Below are 16,160 nucleotides of genomic sequence, written 5' to 3'. Positions count from 1 at the left end.
CATGTCCCTTCACACAGGGAGCCCGGATGCTTTCTGCCTGTTTAGACTCCCCTTCTCTCAGCTTCTTTTCAACAACAGGAAACACGATGTCTTGAGAGGCTGCCACGTTCCACTGCAAGTAGCACTAATTGCTGGAAAGATCTTGTTTATACTGAGCTGAAATGTGTCTTCCAGTAATTTCACCTGATGAGTTTACTTTAGTGAGTCACCCACAGCTGTTTTAAAAAACATTTTAACCTAGTCATGAGCTTTAATGACTGAGCTAATGCCTCATATAATGCATTTAACAATGATGTGTTTAAATATACCTCCTATTAGCTGCATTTAAACCATTACTCAGTATAAATAATAATAGTATATGGTCACGCTCCATATAACAAAGAACTTGTTGGTTAACAGTATATCTCATGAATGATGGTGGTTCCATACAGTTACATACCTGGTGATGTAGTCACATTAATTTGTGACGTTTCATGATTCACTTTTCCCAGAATGTATTCATTGAGGTTTGAAGGCGAAATGACTCCCATAGGTTCACAGGATCCCCTGCTATTGGTATCATGTTGGAAAGTTGTGGAACTTTTAAGAAGTACAGCGTCACTGGAGGAAGAGGACCTCAAGGGTTAAGCCTTGGGGTTTGCTTCATTGCTCAGTTCCACTTCCCATTAGCTCTCTGCTTCCTGACTGTCAGCACCACGTGGCCAGCTACCTCTTGTGCCTGCCACCTGCCTTCCCCTCCTTGATAAACTGCATCCTCCTCCCTGAAGCTCCTTGTCAGCCATTTCAGTCATAGAACACAAGGTTCCTGCCAGTTAGTGGCAAACTCTGAACATCTTGTCAGCAGTAATAGTATGTTCTTTTCTTATTTGGAATTATAGACACATCATTTTACGTTTTTCAGGAATAAGTAGACACATAACCACTCCTTGCGTCCAAGACTCTTCAAGTTGGAGAATAAGTATGAGGTGCAGTGAGGATAGAGCTGAGCTCTGCTAACCCACTAAAGCCCAAGGATGAAGCAACAGTCGGGTGGAACTCAGAGACTGTGTTAACATCAAAGGTTGGAGACATCTATGTTTAGACACCATGACTTGCAAAGAATCAATCTTTTCTGTTTTTGAACTGTTTTGATTTAGTCCAACATTTTCTTTCTCACAGACAAAATACCCTATACACATGCCTGGCACAGGACTTTAGCCTGGGTCTCTGTTGATGTCTGTGACCCATGTTGCCATTGAGGACCATGTTGATGCCTGAGGTCAGGTCAGCCACTTGAGTCCATGTTGGTAACTCAGAGATATGCTGCCCCTGAGACTGTACTAAGTGGCCATTGCTGTTATGTGATCCCTTGGTGACATCCGGGCAGAGCTGCAGCTGAGGGCCATGTCTGAATCTGCGATCCTACTGCAATCAGGGTCTGTGTCAATGTTTGATGTTTGAGGTCCTTGTTACTATTGAAGGCCATGTGGATGCCGGAGACCTGAGGCCATGTTAGTGTCAAAGGGTCATGCTGTCCCTGGGGCCATGCACAGTGTAGTGGCCTGCACTGCCACCTGGGACAATGGTGACATCCCCTACTCGCTGCTGCTGAGGACCATGACTGGGTATGTGGTCCCACTGTAGCCAGGGTCTGTGTAAACAAACTCTGGGGTTAGGGCCACAACCTGTGGACTTGTTGATTTCTGGGGTTCATGCTGCCACCAGAGCCATCATGATCTGATGATGATTTGTTTGTTTTGTTTGTTCTTTTGTTTTATATTTTTCTTTTTGTTTTTATCTGTTTACATGTTTTAAGTTTGATTTTTTTTTTAAGTTTTTCTTTGGGAGGTCGCTGCAGGGGAACAGCGAAGATATGGAGGAATGGGAGGTGTGCAGAATTGTGGTGCATGAGGTGAAATTCCCCAAGATTCAATAAGGAATTATATTAAATAAAAAATTAAAAATATAAAAGAGAAAAACAGATATAAAGAAAAACCATCAACATGGGATCTAACCAGTACAATACCTGTACCCTTGTGTGCTCTCTAGAAGATAGACGTGAGCACAGGATGCCTCTCAGTACAAGTCTCCCCTCCTTTCAGCATCAACGATGCTTCTTTGACTTAGACAAAGGGAACAAAATAAATCATGAAATCATTGATCTTATGTAATTGACATTAACCATTTCTTTTTACACACAATCATAAAGAATATTAAAAGATATTGGTTTAATTTTCAAATACTATAGGAATTAAAAATATCACCTGTTGTGAAATGAACTGAAAACTGGGTGAGTGACATTGTCATGACAGCATGATTGGGTTGCTTTCTTCAGAAAAGCTATAGAGGATTTGTACCCTAAAGGATGCACCAAGGTTCTCCAAAAAAAAAAAAAAAAAAAAAAAAAAGTAATGAAAAAGAGCCCAATCACCAGTGCAGCCTCAAAAATGAAAGAATGTTGAGAAATATTCAAAAAGTGGATGTGCCAAGTTCTCTCCATTTTCAGCTAAATTGTAAGACCTGGGTTTGAGAAATCTAAAATCGACAAGCCAATAATAGATCCTCCATGTTTCAGTGTAAGACGAGGCTAGAAGTTACAGGGAAACTCCCAAGCGTGAGTGTGGCCGTGTTTAATGAATATGTACAGCTCCCAAATCAGCTAACAAGATGTGCAGACTGGCAACCGCTGCTCATAGAGATAAATGTCAAAGAGAAGCTGCAAAGGGCAAATCAATTATGGAGCAGATTAGCTTCAATAACATGCTACAGGAAATCAGAACATTTTCCCATTAATAAAAAGCCAGATTTACTTGTGGATCGTAAAGGGAATAGAATAATTCATAGTGGAAAAGTGGTTGGAATGCATTCCGAGAGAAGAGAAGGCTTATGGTGTGGTAAGAAGTTTGCTTAAGTGGCTCCATTTGGAGATGAAATTAGGCAACCCACAAAATAGGTACTGTTTCTTTAGATTAATAAATAAGTTAGTTTACTGAAGGCAAAGATAATTCAAACCACATGTTACAAAAAGGTTTTCCATAATGCAGTGCAAACTGGGCAAATACATCATTGCCTGAAAGTTAGACTATAATTCTGGTCAAGGGTTGGTGAGATGGTACTGAGGAGAGTCACCTATCTTTGTGTCCATGAGTTTTTAAAATTACTAATTTTTAGTTAGTATTATGTGTTTATGTGCATGCCTGCTGTGTATGTTCCAGGAGTGTGTGTGTGTGTGTGTGTGTGTGTGTGTGCCATTATGGATGGCTGGAAGTTAGATGATAATTGTGGAGTTAGTTCTCCTTTGACCTGTCTACTTTTGCGTGCCTTCTGGGGCTCCAACTCTGATCATCAAACTTGCATGGCAAGTACTCTACCAACTGATCCTTCTTATTGTTTTCATTCCCTGGTTTTCAAATTCAATTTTATGTCAATTTTACTTACAAAAAAATTATGACTACAAATTGATAGCTAATTTATTTTAAAATCTTAATTCTGTAATGGATTTGGGGCCCTGGAATGTGGTGGATAAGTGCATTAAATTCACTTGATACCAAAACCATGAATTTAATGTGAAGCTTCATAGCTTCTGTTTCAAATGCCAGTTCTAGGTATATAGAAGTTCATTAAGTTATGTAGACTTTGGGTCTACCTAATTTTGGTGTTATGTTTTTGATTTATTTGTATTTTTATAGTAAAGTTTGCTAAGCAAAAATTAAAAGATATTAGAAGAAAACAAGAAATGGTTTTGGATGATAAAACAGGGATAGGTAAGGAAAACAAAAAAAACAATATAATTATATATGAACAATTTCTAATTCAAAAAGCATGACTTCAGTTGTCTCATTTCAGGGTAAATATTCATTCACTTAAAAATACATAACCAATCAAATATGTTCCCCTTTCAATAGGAAATACAGTAAAACATGAGGTCAGGGTATCATAACTTATACAAGCAGAACTATTATAATTAAACATGCAAAGAAAATTGTGAATCTGATAGTAGTTAATTAAGCCTTTTGCTCTTATTAGATATCCTCAATATCTTTAGCTAAAGGTGAAGATACTAATATTTGAATATTAGGGGTTACAGGAGAGAGTGAGGCACTGGGGCAAATGAGAACAAAATGCATATAAAAGTGCCATAAATAAGATTGCTCTGTATGGTAACCTAAAAGTTAACAAAACAGAAAACACGCACATAGATTCTAATGTGTTTAAGCAAACAAGTTCCTTTAGCCAGTGGAGCTATTAAACTGATTATGACTGTGGTAGGAGGGTGAAGGAAGACATGGGAAAGCGAAGAGTCAGTGTTGAGAAGAGGTGAATAGAGGAAAAAGGAGTGGTGGAGTGGGATAACCCAGGGAACAGAAGGATAGACCCAGGGGAAAAATTCACATAACTGAGCATTCAAGAGGAATTAATATGAGAGCATATATGCAAGGCCGTAATTCTTGTAGTTGGAGTTTCTCTGTGTCTCAGCAACTGCTCCCAAATAACCGCAATGAGGCTTGATATTAATTATATATGCCCAGCCAATAGCTCAGGCTTTTTACTAACTAACACTTATATTTTAAATTAACTTTTTTTTTTAAAAAAAATTTACATTCTACCCCACGGCTTGGTACCTTATCTCAGTACAGCATGTTCTTGTCCTGCTTCCTCTGTGTCTTCTAGCGACTCCTCAAGCTCCACCTTCTTGCTCCTGGCATTCTCTTGATATGGCTCTCCTGCCCAACCTCTTCCTGCCCAGCTATAGGCCAATCAGCTCTTTATTAACCAATGAGAGTAAAACATACTTACAATGTACAAAGATTGTTTCACAGCATATTTTTAAAAATTTTAAATTTGGGTTGTGACGAGCAGACATGACTCATTTGTGAATTAAATACACATGTAGACCATATTACACTTCTGAATCTGATTAACTGTATTCATGTTACTCATATGATCTTAGTTACATGGCCTCACTTTCTTGCTGTAGTTGCAAATGAACTGATTTGAACTACTCAGACTATAATAGGGACAATGGAGGTGGCTCAGTGGAGAAGCTGCTTTTCCAAATGTTGTGTTCTGTGCTCGTTGGATACCATAATGGGCAAGACACTCTGCTACCTGCATCTTGTTTTTCTTGCTGGAATTGTGTAGCTACCTGGAAGTGGGAATCCTATTTAACTACATATGCACAGAGTAGCCATGCCGACATGTGGAGGGGACTCGACAGAGGTGCTTTGAGAAAGGAGTGAAGCACTAAAACAGGAATAACATCATCACAGTTATACAGAGCGATAAAACTCAAGAACATGACTGTACTTTCATAAATGGCTCTCAGATGAAAACAAAGAAATAATATCACATCTTAGTTACTTTTTGATTGCTGTGGAGAGACACCATGACCAAGGTAACTTACAGAAGAAAGAGTTTATTGAGAGTTTACAGATCAGAGGGTGAACTCATGACAATCACAGCAGGGAACATGGAAGCAAGCAGGCAGACGTGGTGATGGAGCAGTAGCTGAAAACTTGTATCTTATACTCAGATAGGAGGCAGAGACACGGCATTGGGGGGTAGGCTAACTGGGACAGGTGTGGGCTTTTGAAACCTAAAAGTCCCCACCAGTGACACAACTCTTCTAACAAGGTCATATGCCCTAATTCTTTCAGACAGTCCCATTCACTGGGACCAAGCCCAACATTCAAATATGTGAGTCTATAAAGGCCATTAAAATTCAAACCACTACACCCCAGAATCCCCAACTGTGCCCTTTCAGTAATCTCCTAACATTACCTTCTTCAATAGAATAGCATTTCTTTTTAAGGGCATAGTTGCTCTCCTATTGGTGGGTATTTGGAAAAATTTACAGAATTGAGCTATTAAGAATGCTGGTTTTTTTTTTACATCTTTATGACAATTTTGCTGAATATATGAAACACAGTGCTTGTGGGTATATCCCTAGGAGTATAAGTTACAGGCCATAGTGGCATACACTAGTAGCTTGGATTAATGCGACCAAAAATATTTGATATATGCTTAACTTCACTGGTATGCCCAAACGGTTTCAGATGAAGAGACTGCATTAACTTAGATTCTTACCAGTCCTATCAGTCTGATGTTCAACATAATCGGTATTATTTTATAGTGTCTTTCATTTCACTTCCTATAGAAGTGCATAGCAGGAATGCTATGGTTTTTAGGTGTATTTCTGTGGTATTTAATGACTCTGATCTTATTTTTATGAATTTGTTGCTTATACATATGTCATTTCATAAAACAATTTTTACTTCTCTCATTGCTTTGTAGGAGTTTTTTATGTATTTCAAGAATTAATATTTTGTGAAATGTATGAACTGAAGACAATTTTCCCAATTGGCAACCTTCCTTTAATCTATTATACACTGTATAAATTGCTCTTTGTAAGTGTATATGTTAGGAGTCTTTAGTACACTACCTATGCAGCTGTACAGTCATCTCCATGGTTCAGTTATAAATTCTTTTTTTATCCCAAAAGATTCCGTCATACGTATCTGTGGTTAATCCCTATCCCAGCCTCCACCCACAGACAGCCACTGAGCAGAATGAAGAAGCAAATATTCTTATGTTTCAGAACAGTTAGAGCCTTCTGAGCAAATGTTGCTAGCACCTGGGCAAAAGAACACTTGTGGGAAAGGAAAATAAACTTTTTTTTTTCTCAGAACCAAATGGTTGGCAGTCTGGGTTTCTCACTAACTCTTTTACCTCTCTGAGAAAATTCACTTGGGTTTCAAAGGCTTGCAAAAAGAATGTCAGGGGGGATGCAGTCGGCAAAGCACCTGCCATGGAAGCATGAGGACCAGTGTTTGCATCCTTAGCAGTCAAATAAAAATGGTCATGGTGACACATATCTGTAACCTCAGCTCTAGTGGTGCCGAGGCACAACAGAGAGTAGGTTGCCAGAATTTAATTTAGCCAATTGGTAAACAAATTCTGGAATCAGTGAGAGATTGAAAACCACAGAGGAGAGTGACAGAGGAAAGGGATAGAACTACACACACACACACACACACACACACACACACACACACACACACACACACACACACGTGAAGCTCCCTACTTAAAAGACTGAAGGAGAAGGAGGTTTTCTCATCTCAGGAAGGGAAGATAGGGATGGTGGGCAGAAGTTGTGCTTTTCTTTTTATTCGACCTTAGGGTCAGAACTACAGAGTTTCTATCCAGTAATGACCCTTGACCTCTGCATGAGCTTTAAACATATGCCTTATACACTGCTCTGCTGTGCTGACTGTGACTTGTGTTCTTGAAGAAAGAAATAAAGACAGTGAAACTGAAGCAGAGAAATCTAGCCTCCTCCTGTGAGAACTCATTACACACAGAGAGGAAACATGAGGAAGCAGCACTTTAATTATAAGTAAAATTTATTTGGTTCTGGCTAATGCCCAAAGGATAACCGGCCTCAAACAGAAAAATTTACTAACCTATATAGATGAACTTATGCTTATCCATTCCACCTATATGGGCATACTTAAAACTGCTTTCATCCCCCAGTCCCAGGTTATACTTTCAACAACTTAAACACAATCAGGAGACTGCCAGTCTAGCCACTTAGGCAGATGGGAGATTTCCATGGCAAATGCATTGCTAAGATTATTTCTTCTTTTATTGATTTTTATTGAGCTTTACATTTTTCTTTGCCCCCCCTTCCTATTTCTCCCCTCCCCTTTAACCCTCTCCCAAGGTCCCTATGCTCTCAATTTACTCAGGAGATCTTGTCTAGTTCTACTTCCCATATAGATTAGATCTATGTAAGTCTCTCTTAGGGTTCTCATTGTTGTCTAGGTTCTCTGGGATTGTGATTTGTGGGCTGTATTTCTTTGCTTTATGTTTAAAACCCACTTATGAGTGAGTACATGTGATATGTGTCTTTGTTGGGTCTGGGTTACCTCACTCAAAATGATGTTTTCTAGCTCCATCCATTTTCCTGAAAAATTCAAGATGGTTTTTTTTTTTTTGCTGTGTAGTACTCCATTGCTGCACCACTAGCGCAGCCTGGATGCTGAGACTGGCGAGGGGTGCTGGGATTGAGACAGGGAGGCTTGTTTTCAGGTGGCAGAATAGTAACCTTTATTTTTCCCTGAGCTAAAGCCCTTTATACCTCTACTCCTTCTGTGGAAAATCATTGGCCAGAAAGAACACAAACATCCTTGTCAATTACAGACCACAAGTAAGTTTTCCTGTTGGTCAGGGGGAGTGAGGGCAGCTAGATCACAACACTCTGTTGTGTCAAGGGGCATTTAGGTTGTTTCCAGGTTCTGGTTATGACAAACAATGCTGCTATGAACATAGTTGAGCACATGTCCTTGAGACACAATTGGGATATATACCCAAAAGTGGTATTACTGGGTCTTGAGGCAGATTGTTTCCTAATTTTCTGAGAAATTGCCACACTGACATCCAAAGGGGCTGTACCAGCTTGCATTCCCACCAGCAATGCAGGAGTATTCCCTTTCCCCTACAACCTCTCCAGCATAAGTTGTCATCAGTGTTTTTGATCTTGACCTTTCTTACAGGTGTAAGATGGAATCTCAGATTTGTTTTGATTTGCATTTCTCTGATGACTAAGGATGTTGAACATTTCCTTAAGTGTCTTTCAGCCATTTTAGATTCCTCTGTTGAAAGTTCTCTGTTTAGGTCTGTACTACATTTTTTTTTTATTGGATTATTTGTTCTTTTGGTGACCAATTTCTTGAGTTCTTTGTATATTTTAAAGATCAGACCTTTGTCTGACATGGGGTTTGTGAAGATCTTTTACCATTCTGTAGGGTGTCATTTTGTCTTGTTGACCATGTCTATTGCTTTACAGAAGCTTTTCAGTTTCAGGAGGTCCTATTTATTAATTGTTTCTCTAAGTGTCTGTGCTGTGAGGGTTATATTTAGGAAGTGGTCTCCTGGGCCAATACGTTCAATGCCCAGAGGATATTGTTTGCAGGGATTCTATCTTCTGTTTATATAGTGTGGAATAATCTGAGGAGTATTGGTATTAGTTCTTCTTTGAAAAATTTTGTAGAATTCTTAGTTGAAACCATCTGGTCCTGGGCCTTTTTTTTTTTTTTGTTGTTGTTGTTGTTGAGAGACTTTTGATGACTGTTTCTATTTCTTCAGCAGTTATTGGTCTGTTTAATTTGCTTATCTGGTCTTGATTTAATTTTGGTAATTGATAGTTATCCAGAAAGTTGTCCATTTATTTTATTTTCCAATTTTGTAAAGTACAGGTTTTGAAATATGACCTGATGATCCTCTTTATTTCCTCAGTGTCTGTTGTTATGTCTCCCTTTTCATTTCTGATTTTGTTAATTTGGATATTCTCTCACTGCCTTTTGGTTAGTTTGGATAAAGGTTTGTCTATTTTGTTGATTTTTTCAAAGAACCAACTCTTTGTCTCTCTGATTCTTTGTATTGTTTTCTTTGTTTCTATTTTGTTGATTTCAACTCTCAATTCGATTATTTCCTGCCATCTAGTTCTCTTAGGTGAGTTTGCTTCTTTTTGTTCTAAAGTTTACAAATGTTCTGTTAATTCACTAGTGTGGGATTTTCCCAGCTTCTTTATGTAGGTATTTAGTGCTATGAACTTTTCTCTTCACTACTATCATTGTATCCCACAAATTTGGATATGTTGTGTGGTCATTTTCATTGAATTTTATAAAGTCTTTAATTTCTCCCTTTATTTCTTCTTTGACTCTTTGATGATTCAGGTGAGCATTGTTTAATTTTCATGTGTTTGTGGGCTTTCTGGAATTAACATTGCTGCCGAATTCTAGTTTTAAACCATGGTGATCTGATAAAATACATGGGTTTATTCCAACATTTTTATATTTGTTGAGGTTTGTTTTGTTACCAAGCATGTGGTCAATTTCTGAGAAGGTTGATAGGACTATTTCTTAAACACACTGGCATTGCTCTTTTCAATTAATTGTTACCCAGGGTTGACTCCTCATACACGGAGGAATTGGGCTTCACTTAAGAAGAGAGCTGGGAGCATTATGGCAGGCCCAGGCTTCAGGATAATTGTCACCCTGTGTTTCCCTTTGGGTTGCCTATAGTTTGGTGGGGAACATGAGCCTAAGACCTTTTTGTAAGTCAGGGTTGTTTCCTTTGTTAGGGAAGTTAAGCCTAAAGGCTGATTGATTCTGATGAATGTTTATATCCTCGCAATCCTAAACTCCGTTTATTGCTAAGAAGCCTGTTTAGTGCACGTGAGGTTTCAAACGTGGGCCAGAAACTGAAGCTATCTGCCAATATCAAGGAAAGCCACATTGTTTATTATTTAAAGACTTCTTTCTTTTTCTAAATAAGAGTTGAATCTAAATTATATATACAGTATATTTTAAACAAGAGCCAAATCACATATATAGGATGTTGCAGCAAATTAAAATTTTTATGTATAAGTTTTAGTTATATGTCCTTTGTTATAAGTTTTAAAGCTATTTTGTTAAAATTTTACAGATTCTTAGGCATATCCAGTGATATGTAAACTTGAGGCAGAGTTTACAGCAGTCTTAAGAGATGTTTTCAGAGCAGAACATAGAGAAATCACAGAGGCAGTAGATTCTGGAGTGGTACCTTAGAGATAAGAGATGTTTGGAAGTGGAGGGCAGAGCAGGTTTAGATAAGAATGATTTGGGGATCATTTGTCTGTGCAGTTCTTACAATCTGTGAGAACTTGGAAATGAAGTGTGCCAATGTTTGACCATTGCTGTGCACTAAAGGCAAACTGTAACAATAAACCCCGAATCCATGGAAGAGAGGGACAGGGTCTCAAAACAGAATCTTGCATGGAAGAGGGGTGTCCCCGTAAACTTGGAAGGAGGCACTGAGAGCTGAAACTGCAGGACCTGCAGGCTAGAGAGAATGGTAGTGGTCCTGCTGGGTGGTCTGTAGTACTAGGGGAGGTGAGAGAAAGCGGGGGGGGGGGGGGGAGCAATGGAGAGACCCAGACTAGTGCAGCCGAGAGACGTGAGTAGCTGGAATGCGTGAAATGCCTTAGTAAGAGGAATTTCCATCCGGATATTTCTAAGCATGATGGGAAACTGGTAAGAGAGAAAAATGTTCCACATCACAGAGGAAAGGCATCCCTTGTTCTTTGACTGGAACTCAGTGTGAGCAAGAGGAGCTTCTTGGCACACCAGTGTGGCTTTGGTAGTAACAGTACACAGAGCAGGTGACGCTGAGTGACAATTACCCAGAAGAGAAGGCGAAGGGCAGGCCAGAGAAAGCAGGTAGAGAATCAGACTCTAGAATTTGGAACCAAATTTTGTGAGTGGCAGAAGCCAGCAGAAACCAATATCCATTTACGAGAGTCAGATAAGCATCTTGGCAGAGTTCCCCAGAAGGGAGCTCATTTCTGCCATTCCCGAGTGTCGGCACCTAATGAATGTTAAAAAAGAAATAAAAAGGAAAAGATAAAGAAAGGACTGTGACTGCTCTAAGGTATCGTGGAGGAAAAGGTTACTGTACATGTGTGGGAAAGCATAGCCAGAGGCAGAGACAGGGGCATCTGGGGCAGTGCGGAATGGGCATAACCAGAACGAGCTGTGTCATGTGAGGAGAAGCGGGGAAGGAAGAGGGGAGCGAGAGGAACCAGGTGCAATGGCCTGGAGGCCCACTTTGCTGACAAGATGGCCTCTTATTTAAAATATGGTTCCCTTTCCTCTTCTCGTTTTCTTTCCTTTCCCTATTTCCCTCCATTCTTCTCTCCTGCCTCTTTCCTTCTCTTCACTTACCATCCCTTTTCTTTTCATATTGAAACAGTCTTGCCAGATATCACCCAGGTTGCCTTGAATCCCAAGCAACCATATTGCCTTAGTCTCCTTAGTGTTGGAATTCTAGGTTCGTGCCACCAGGGCTGGGTTTTGGAACATGATAGTCTACAAGAAACAGAGGAAGGACCCACTTTTCACTACCAGGATCTGAGGGAAGCCAACAGGACCAGCTGCAGACATTTGAAGTGGGCAGACAAAGTGCTGACCTGGGCTGAGGGCTGTGGCTCAGGAAGACTGAAAGCTGACTTTGTTTCCAGGGAAAGGAAGAAGATCTGGGACTTTCTAAACATGGGCTTTCTGCAGAGAAAGAATCTTAGAACCCCCCCAGTTCCTGGAGAGTAAAGAATGAGAATTTCCAAAAGTGAGATTTTTTTTTTGGGGGGGGGGCGGGGTTCAAATAGTAGAAGTTGCTTTGCTTGCTGTTCTTTTCTAAATAGAAAGAGAAAATGGGTTTGCTCCCAAAGCTAAGAATAACTTTAGGGGCTGCAACTCCTAAACTGTTCTGGATCCAAAACAAAACAAAACCAAAACAAACAAACAAACAAACAAACAAACAAAAAAACAAAACCTGGATCTTACTTGTGGGTAGACAGTTTTTTCCCCTATCTTTCCTTTCTGCCCTCATTTCATGCCTTTTACGGTTTACAGGTGGGGCACAGGTCTGACCACCAGGTGTTCTGGTAACTCTAAAATCCATCTCTTTATGCTGAGAGGCCTCAGGGAGGAGGCACCAAATACTGAACACTGTTCACCTGGGTTCTATGAGCCTTATTTCATGTAGGAAAGGATGCGGGGATCTGGAGGTTGTCAAGGTTCCATGAAATCCAAACATGTAACATACCTGTATATTAGGTACTGAGAAATTGCTTTGGCTAAGGAGAACTGGCCTGCAGGGTAACAAAAGGATCGACCTTGGCACCTCTACCTACTTCTGCATCGCTGCTTTCTCTGCAGGCAGCCATGAGAATCACACAAAGAGTAGCCATCCAAAGGCTAGGAAATCCCAATCGTTCTTATTCCCTTTCAAGGCTATGGGCATAATGATAAATGAGCCATCTTATCAGCAGTGTGTTGCAGCGTCCTATTCCAGACCCCTAAAAGGCATCTGATGGTCTGTATTCTTTGTCCTAAGCGTGCAGTCACCTAGGATTTTAGGAAGAACAAGGTCTAGCCAAACAGAACCTCAGTGGATGAGGGCAATTACAAATGAGGGTGTGTACCCTGGAGTGGGTGTAATCATCCCATGTGAACTGGCTTGTTTCCTCAAGCAAGGAACTTCTTGGAACTGCCTTGCAGAACCCAAATTGAGACCATAATTAAGGAGACTCTACTCATAACCAGGACTGCTTCATTGTGCATCCCACCCCAATTCTCCCTCCATTTAACCCTGAAGCTCATGTCAGTTTCCCAGAGATGAACCTGGGATCATTCCATTCCCATTTTCGGCTCCCCATTTTCTAATGTGCCACAGTAATCCAGTATCATTTCTCTACTTTCCCCCATCATTCATCTCTTTAATGGAGCATTGAGACTGGTGTCCAAGAACAACTGTTGAGTCTGCGATAACAATCATTTGGGAGATGTAGAAAGGCACAGCTGGAGGCCAGTGTGGATGTCAGGAACTGGAAAGCACAAAACCAAGTGTAGGTAAGGATGGTTCGTCTTCATCCTGCTCATCCCTTAGACCGCACTGCCTGAAGCCAGCTGAGAGACAGCGGGACACCTCAGCAGCCGCAAAGTTAATATCTGGAATTGTGTGGCAGCTGTAGCTTTCAGCAAAAATTGAAGAAAAGAAAAATAATTTATAACATTATTCTGCTGTTATTAAGTTTAAATGCCCAGCAATGAATAGTGAATGTGCTTACCTTTCTCTCTGTACAGATGTTGGACAGGATTGTTCCTACCAGGAAATGCTAAACACAGACAGCCAGTGACCATGTTGGAGAGAGGGATTTTCCATGGCTGATGTTAAGCTAGTTCTTCTGCTAGGTTTTCTCTGGATGTTTGGTGTCAGAGATATGAAAAAACATAAAAAGTAGTTTCAAATAATAAAACTGAAGTGATAGTTTTAAGTGAAAGGAATTTAGAGCACAGGATGTAGGAAGAAGCTTCATTGTGATAGTCCACAGGATGTAGGAAGGAACTTCACTGTGATAGATCATAAGATGTAGGATGCTTTAGTGTGAGATCTACTTGTTTGCCAAAATATTGATCTGCCAAAGAGGAAGGCAACTATCTGTGGTTCATTAGTTTTCATTAGTTAAACTCCTATCACAAGAGGTAAGACTGAAGTATGTTTTAAAATTACTTTCAAAATTATCTATGTATGTGTACATATTATATATGTGTATAAGTATATATATATAATTGTAAACAGAAATTACATTTACATCATTTAATTCTCATCCCTCTAATTTCTGTATTTCCTAACTTCCTCTCTAATTCATGGTCTCTTTATTTAAATATATATAATATATACATATATATATTTGATTATACACACATGCTAACAAAATGTAAATACAGCCTCCTGAGTCTTAAAACAAGTTCTAGCCACACACCCTGTCATACACACCATTGTCACACAACATTTTCTTCTATTTTGAGCCTAAACATTCTGGTCTTCTGAAGAGAATTCCTTGCAATCCTTTGTTCTGTGGGCACAGTAGGCTCTGTTCTTTGATGTGGGAGTGTCATATATCAATCTGTTGATTTCATTGGTGAAGCAATAAAGAAACTGCTTGGCCCTGATAGGTTAAAACATAGGTAGGAGGAGTAAACAGAACAGAATGCGGGGAGGAAGAGGAAGTGAGCTCAGACACCATGCTCCCCGCTCCCAGGCAGACACACGTGATGAAGCTCCGGCCCAGGATAGACGTAGGCTAGAATCTTCCTGGTAAGCACACCTCGGTGCTACACAGATGATTAGAAATGGGCTAAATTAATATGTGAGAATTAGCCTACAAGAGCCTAGATAGAAATGGGCCAAGCAGTGTTTAAATGAATATAGTTTGTGTGTTGTTATTTCGGGCATAAGCTAGCCAGGTGGCCGGGGTGCTGGGGACGCAGCCCCGCCGCTCCTATTACAACAGTTCTTCAAAGTGTCTCCAAGCCCATTGATTCTCCTACACATCATTTACCATTGTGCCCACAAACTGTCTGCATTCTGCCTTCACCCTCCCCTCTGGGAAGTGGGGTAGAGAATTCTGTCTCCTGTTGCTCTGGCACAAACTCACCTTATGAATACTTATGTGCATATAAATAATTAGTGTGTTTCTCCTATTAAATAGACAGCAGTTCATTTCTGGATACCTTCCCAAGGCACAGGCAAACCTCCTCTTGTGCCTTCACTCTAGGGCATTAGACTTCAACAGTTGTTTTAGAATTTAGGTGTCAGTTCATGGCCCTCCCCAGGTAGTTCTCAAAACAAAAGGAGCTTTAATTCTGAAAGCTTTGGTCCTAGAAGGTCATATGACATACTGGCATTAATGACTGTGTTTGCATTTTTACCAGGAAGACAAATCTTACTTCTGATTTGTGAGATGCATGTTTTCCACTTAATTACCAGTTGGGAAAAAAAAAGAAGGTAGTGAATGAATAGGCAGGACATTTCTAATGAGCCTTTGCTATTTTCTTATTATATTTTAACAGAGAATTTATTGTTCCCTGAAATTATATTTGTCAGTTGGCATAGACTGTGACAGGATGGTGGCAAATTTGAGAGCAAGAAAACTTCTAATCAGAGGAGTGCAGTCAGGATTTAGATTAAGTCTGATCTAATCTGCTCAACTTTCTGAGAGAACATCTTGAGTCTGTGCTTTGATTAGCATCATATCCAGTCAATGAATCAACTTCACTCAGATGGCCAGTAAGCTGGGTGAGAGGGGCACATCTTTTCCAGAAACAAGATTCATAGTCTGTAAGTCTGGATAGCTTCATAACAAAATACCAATTTTCGGACCACAAATCATTCAGCATCCATATTTCTTTTGGTTGTAAATACAGTATTAAGAATTTGCAGTTATTTATAGTTATTTATAATCCTAGCACAATAGGTAGCACTTACCTGCTCCACTGTGGGTTAATACAATCTTAATTTATCTCCTTGGTCCCTTTTCTTCCCTTTCCTTACTAGAACCATAGAGAAGACCACATGGTAAAATTCGTTATTTTGTTTTGGAGACAAGGTTTCTCAATATGACAGCCTTGAATGTCCTGGAATTCACTTTAGAGACCAGAGCTGGGGTTAAAAGTGTGAGCCACCATGCCTGGATCAACCAAGTATCACTTACACCCGTTTTTCTTCTAAACCTTAGTTTAGTTATAACTTTAACAAAGCCTATGTCATCTCTATTTTTTTTATTTTTATTTTAT

The sequence above is a fragment of the Microtus ochrogaster genome, chromosome 21 (genome assembly GCF_000317375.1).
Source record: "Microtus ochrogaster isolate Prairie Vole_2 chromosome 21, MicOch1.0, whole genome shotgun sequence".
In the NCBI taxonomy this organism is placed as follows: Eukaryota; Metazoa; Chordata; class Mammalia; order Rodentia; family Cricetidae; genus Microtus; species Microtus ochrogaster.
The sequence above is the reverse complement of the archived record's forward strand: the minus strand, read 5'-3'. Positions refer to the sequence as shown.